Below are 7,068 nucleotides of genomic sequence, written 5' to 3' on the forward strand. Positions count from 1 at the left end.
ATGTTGCTCCAAAACTGGCATACAGTCTAACTTCCGAGTATACGTAGACAGGTCACTAGGGTATTTTAGAACAGTTCTTTTCAGAAGGCATTGAGAATTAATTTTAGCAGGCCTTCTTCAAAGACATGCGACAAGATGAATTAACTCAGTGGACTTCTCAGGGTCTTTTAAGGATTTTCTGGAAAACAAACTGGGTTGTGGTCTTCTCTCCTTCCTTGACGATTCCTCAGGCTAACTTTATCAGCTGCTCACTCCAGCAGGTAAAACACACTGACTGCTACAACCAAAGGTTGTGAGTTTTCTGCCGTCTTAGGTTTGCGCTGCTGCTGCCAAGCTTGTCCAATCAAGGGGCATGACTGACTTCTCTGTCCACATTTCTCCCTGTTACCAGGGTTTCTGTTCTATACTTAACTTGAATCATGTGACAACCAGTAAACATAGTTGCCAAATTGGTTCTTTTGGTGCCCTCTTGAAAAAGAACTGGTCCTACACTTATTCAGTTTGATTATGACTTCTTCAAAAAATATTTTAACAAAAGAAACAGAATCCCTTCCATAACATCATGTACTTTCCCTGAGCTACAGGTTATCGCAAGTCTCTCTGGCAGTGTTTATTTTAGGTGATTTTGTACTCAGGTTCTTTTGGAATCCATGTGTTTGCAGATCTTTGTGAGTGAGAGATGTGGTAATATGTTTAAAAGATTTCCCTGTAAATTATTCATATCTCCATCTTTCCCCGAACTTTGTACAAACACATTAATATGGGAATCACACACATCAGGCCGTCAAACCTGTCCGCTAAACATTGAAAGGTGACAGTGTTTATTGTGACGGGGTTCCATTTATGAAGACACATCTTGATGATTCACACATGTAAAAATTTGTATATTATGTTCATGACATAATGACATAAATAAACATTTCCTTGCACTTGCCACGCTTGTTGAACATTTTCTCTGCTGATGCCCCCTGAATATATTAGAGAACATGGTGACGAGTTTGAGATTAAAGTCTGTAAATATAGGCAGAAAACAGCAGCAGGGACTGCAGTGAACAAGATTTTCGTGACATATTTGTGCTTATATTGGTGGGTGAAATAAGATAGAAAACACACAAAATCCTACATTTGAGCTCGCGTAAAAGATTGCTCTGTCTATGGAGATAGCATCAAAGAATGCTCAGGAATTTTGTCCTATGCCAGTGATCGTAACACACTTCAGGGGAACTTAAAAAAAATGGTAAGATGGGCTTTCACATAACAGATGAAATTTTACACAGAGAACTGTGAAGTGATACAATTTGGAAGGAAGAATGCCATATAAATGAAAGGTTACAATTCTAAACTGGGTGCAGGAGCAGAGAGACAATGTACACCAATGTCAGAAGGATTGAAAAGGTTGCTTAGAGCAAACAGGACACTTGGCTTTATTAATAGAGGCATAGAGTAAAAACATATAAGTTATGCTAAACCTTTATAAAATACTGGGAATGAATGGCCTCTTCCTGTACCTCCACAGAAAGCTTCCATTCCAGGTTTACACACACTCGTCAGGATCACTCTCCACAGATCCTGCCACTCCAGGCTCGGACACCCACTTCAGGATCACTCTCCACAGATTCCGCCACTCCAGGCTCGGACACCCACTTCAGGATCACTCTCCAAAGATCCCAGCACTACGGGCTTGGAGACCCTCTTCAGAGATCCTAAATCTCCAGACACGGACATCCTTTGAGGACCACTCTCCACAGATTCTGCCCTCCAGGCTCAGACACCCTCTTCAGAATCACTCTCCATACATCCCGCCGATCCACGCACGGATATCTCCCTCAGGATCAGATCAAAGAATGTTGCTTGTCACTTATCAGCTCAAGCCTGAATGTTGTTCAGGTCTTGCTGCTTGCAGGCACAGACTGCTTCAGTATCTGAGGAGTTGTGAATCATCAGCGAACATTCCCACTTCTCACTTTTGTTGAAGAGAAAGCCATCAATGAAACAGCTGAGGATGTTTGGGCCTAGGACTCTGCCCTGAGAAACTAGGTATCCAGTCATGAATGGTGGTCGACAATTAAATAACGAACCAGATGAGGAGGCTCCAAAAACATCCCTATCCTCAATGTTGGTGGCGCCGAGCACGTCAGTGCAAAAGATAAAGCTGAAGCATTTGAAACCATCTTCAGTCAGAAATTGCACAGTGGATGATTCAACTTGGCCTCTTGAGTTCCCCAGCATCACAGCTTCCAGTTTTCAGCCAATTTGCTTCACTCCACATAATGGCAAGAAACAGCTGCAGGCACTCGATACAGCAAAGACTATGGGCCCGAACATCATTCCGGCTCTAGTACTGAAGACTTGTGCTCCAGAACTCGCTGCGCCCTCAGCCAAGCTGTTCCAGTGGAGCGACAACACAGTCATCTACTTGCTGCCCCATCAGTCTACTATCAATCATCAGCAAAGCGATGGAAGATGTCACCAACAGTGCTATCAAGCACCACACACTTAGCAATAATCTGATCATCGATGCTCAATTTAGGTTCTGCCAGGGTCTCACAGCTCCAGGAAATAATTTGGCAGATAGAGGAGAATGTGGGAAAATGTGAGGTTATCGACTTTGGTAGGAAGAATAGAAAAGGAAAATATTACTTAAATTGTGAGAGATTACAGAATGCTGCAGTGTAGAAGGATCTGGGTGTCCTCGTGCATGAATCACAAAAAGTTACCATGCAGGTACAGCAAATAATTAGGAAGGCAAATGGAATGTTACCCTTTATTGCAAGGGGGATGGAGTATAAAAGTAGAGAAGTCTTGCGACAAATGTACATGGTGCTGGTGAAACCACACCTTGAGTACTGTGTACAGTATTGGTCTCCTTATTTAAGGAGGGATATACTTGCATTGGAGGCAGTTCAGAGAAGGTTCATTGGATTGATTCCTGTGATGAAGGTGTTGTCTTATAAGAAAAGTTGAGCAGGTTGGACCGATACTCATTGGAGTTGAGAAAAATGAAAGGAGAACGTATTGAGACATATAAGATTCTGAGGGAGCTTGACAGGGTAGATGCTGAGAGGATGTTTCCTCTCGTGGTGGAATCTAGAACTAGGGGTCATAGATTCAGATTTAGGGGTTTTTCATTTAAGAAGGAATTTCTTCTCTCAGAGGGTCATTAATCTTTCGAATTCTTTACCGCAGAGAAAAGTGGAGGCTGGGTCATTGAATGTCTTCAAGATTTTTATCTACAAGAGAGCCAAGGGTTATGTGGGCAGGCAAGAAAGTGGGGTTGAGGTCATGATCAGGTCAGCCATAATCCTATTGAATGGCGGAGCAAGCTCCAGGGGCCAAATGGCCTACTCCTGCTACTAGTTCTTCTGATCTTATGTTCGTATGATCTCATTGCAGCTTGGTCCAAACAGAGACGAAAGAGTGGAATTCCAGAGGAGAAGTGAGTGTGATTGCCCTTGAGTGAGTGTGGCATCAAGGATCCCCAGCAAAATTGAAGTCAATGGGAATCAGGGGGAAAACTCTCCACTTGCTGAATTCATACCTCGCACAAAGCAAGATGTTGTGGTTCTTGGAGGCCAATCATCTCAGCCCAGGACATTGCCTCAGGAGTTTCTCAGGGTAGTATCCTAGACCCAAACATCCTCAGCTGTTTCATTAATGACTTTCTCTTCAACGTAAGTCAGAAGTGGGAATGTTAGATGATGACTCACAACTCTTCAGATACTGAAGCAGTCTGTGCCTGCAAGCAGCAAGACCTGAACAACATTCAGGCTTGAGCTGATAAGTGACAAGCAACCTTCTGGCCACACAAGTGCCAAGCAGTGAACATCTCCAATGAGAGAGAAAAACATCTACCTTTTGATATTCAGAAGCATTATCATCGTTAAATCCCCCACCATCAACATCTTGACCAGAAACGTAACTGGACCAGTCACATCTATGCTGTGGCTATAAGCGCAGGTCAGAGATTACGAATTCTGCAGCAAGTATCTCACCTCCTGACACCCCAAATCCTGTCCACCATCTACAAGGCACAAGTCAGGAGTGTGATGGAATACATCCCACTCAACAACACTCAAGAAGCTCAACACCATCCAGGACAAAGCAGCGCACTTGATCGGCACCTAACCCACCACCTTAAACATTCAATCCCTCCACAACCAGTACACAGTGGCTGCAGTGTGTACCATCTCCATATGCACTGCAGCAACTCGCCAAGTATCCTTCAACAGCACCTTCCAAACTCGTGACCACTACTACCTCGAAGGACAAGGGCAGCAGATGCATGGGAACTCACAACCTGCAGGTTCCCCTTCAAGTCACTCACCATCCTGACTTGGAACGATATCGCCATTTCTTCACTGTTGTTGGGTCACAATCCTGGAACACCCTCCCCAATAGCACTGTGGGTGTTCCTGCACCATATTTTTTTTAAGGTTTGAGATACAGCACTGAAACAGGCCCTTCGGCCCACCGAGTCTGTGCCGAACATCAACCACCCATTTATACTAATCCTACTCTAATCCCATGTTCCTACCAAACATCTCCACCTGTCCCTATATGTCCCTACCACCTACCTATGCAAGTGACAATTTATAATGGCCAATTTACCTATCAACCTGCAAGTCTTTTGGCTTGTGGGAGGAAACCGGAGCACCCGGAGAAAACCCACGCAGACACAGGGAGAACTTGCAAACTCCACACATGACTGCATCAGTTCAAGAAGGCAGCTCTCCACCACCTTCTCAACGGCAAGAGGAATGGGTAATAAATGCTCGCCTTATCAGCGATACTCACACCCAAGAATGAATAAAAACCAAATCACTCTCCACAGATTCCCCACAATCTGGGCTTGGACATTTACTTCAGGAGCACAGAGCTTTATATCACTGCAACATGAGTTCCAATCTTCATATTCTGTTCACTTTTCACATTATTTTCTACCAGTCCACGAGCTTTTATTAATTCAGTATTCGGGTCTCTGCTCCTCCGCCGTTTCTAACATCTCACCTCTTACAAAAAAACACTCTGATCTATCGTAGGTACTAAATGACCCCTCATTTCATACTCCATCTGCCAAAGCATTGCTCACTCACTTAATCTATCAAGAAGATTTGAAAATAAATTTCTTGCCAAAGGATAATTTTCTGCATCTGCTCCCTCGCCATTTTCTTTTCCCATTTGTCTTTCACTTGGTGCAAATCCAGAGAAAGTAAAGATGGAAAGAAGGAGGGGAGGAAAAATCCTGCTCCGTTTCGTGATCCCTATTTGATCTTCATTCCAGTGCAGTTTGGGTGAAGAATTCCAATTGTCTGTCTCAATTTTAATTAAGTATAACCAATTCTGGAATCACTGTCTGGACATAGACAAGAACGGGTTTCGAGGCTGACTTTACACATAAACTCCCCCAACATAAACAACACACTGAACAGTTCATAAACTAGCAACAAGGATGGGATTTGAACACACGTGTGCAGAGCACAATGGATTAGCAGTCCATCGCCTTAACTTCTCGGCCACCTTGTCAGTTGCGTAGACATAGCTGTCACCTTCAGCACAGTTTCTGACTGTGCAGCTAGCTGTGTAATGATGGAAAAGACCTTCTGGAAGTAAATGAAGTTGGGAATGGAGCGGTGTGAAACATTTCCAGACCATGTCCAACACGTTTCTACTCAGTGTGAAAACCCACCACGGAAAGACTGGAACATACAATCATTTGATCACATCATGATTAACATCACTCAGACACCTGAACCATTAGGTCACTGACGAAGTCATGATGACCGAATTTCTCATGAAATTACAACTGAACTAACTGACTGGAAGAATTGCTTTAACTCCACATGATCAGCGAGGCACAGCCTCAGGCCGACTTGTCGGGTGCTGTAAACAGATATCACTGCTTCTGATCTTCACCAGAACAGAGAGTGAGATGTAACATTGATCATCAAACAGACTGTGAGAGAATACAACAGAATAAAACACATGGAGAGACACTGTGGAATAACAAATAGATTTGATTGGAATGTTGAAATTTTGATTGGAATGGATAAAACACCAGAAACAACAGATTAAAGTGGGATTCTCATCATTATATTGATCTGGGACAGAAAAGAGAAACTGATGGAAAGAAGAGAAGAAGGAAGAAAAGAAAGCATGGAACTGTTCAATTTTTTCAGTTTTTTCACTCGCCCATCAAAGCTGATAAAAAAAGTTGCAAATAACAGAGAATTTCACCAAAAAGGGAGATTAAATGTTGCTGAAACCTTGGATCGAATGATGCCCCAACAGATCACCTGTTTAACTGTTTCCTCACTGGGGGATTTCAATCAGTGAGCAATATTAGTCTCTACTTTTTTTGTTATTTGGTCCCAGAACTGTCACTTGGAATTAATATCTGTGATCCGACTCCTGAATAATAAAATTGTGAGTTTCTCGATATTTTCTGGACACAGTTCATAGAACATAGAACATAGAACATAGAACATAGTTCCTGCTGAAAGAACTAAGAACTCTTTTCTAATTTACACAATACTCTATACACACTCATCAAGCCTGCTAAGCTAGCATCCTTGGTGCTGCTCTCTCTTCTCCCAAACTTCATCTCATGTGACTGTCCCATCATCACTCTGACAGTGGGAGGGGTTGATCCCACTATCTTCAGCATTAACCCGAGGCATCCTTATACCACACTGTCTGTCCAAAAAAAATGGGTGGAGGGAACTTCCTTCATTTATCAAAACACCAACAGCAGCACAGTGGCGCAATGGTTAGCACCGCAGCCTCATAGCTCCAGTGACCAGGATACAGTTCTGGGTACTGCCTGTGTGGAGTTTGCAAGTTCTCCCTGTGTCTGTGTGGGTTTCCGCCGGGTGCTCTGGTTTCCTCCCACCTCCAAAAGACTTGCAGGTTGATAGGTAAATTGGCCATTGTAAATTGTCCCTCGTGTAGGTACGTGGTTGGAGAATGGTGGGGATGTGGTAGAGAATATGGGATTAATGCAGGATTAGTATAAATGGGTGGTTGCTGGTTGGCACAGACTCGGTGGGCCGAAGGGCCTGTTTCAGTGCT

The 7,068-nt window shown here is 43.4% G+C and overlaps 1 non-coding gene across 1 annotated transcript; it reads right to left on the minus strand.

The window, feature by feature from the left end:
- Positions 1 to 5,441: 5,441 nt before the first annotated feature.
- On the minus strand, positions 5,442 to 5,523 carry trnas-gcu (transfer RNA serine (anticodon GCU)). Its single transcript has one exon. It is a non-coding gene; the product is annotated as a tRNA-Ser (tRNA).
- Between the last annotated feature and the right edge of the window lie 1,545 nt (positions 5,524 to 7,068).

This window comes from Heterodontus francisci, unplaced genomic scaffold (genome assembly GCF_036365525.1).
Source record: "Heterodontus francisci isolate sHetFra1 unplaced genomic scaffold, sHetFra1.hap1 HAP1_SCAFFOLD_59, whole genome shotgun sequence".
Classification (NCBI taxonomy): domain Eukaryota; kingdom Metazoa; phylum Chordata; class Chondrichthyes; order Heterodontiformes; family Heterodontidae; genus Heterodontus; species Heterodontus francisci.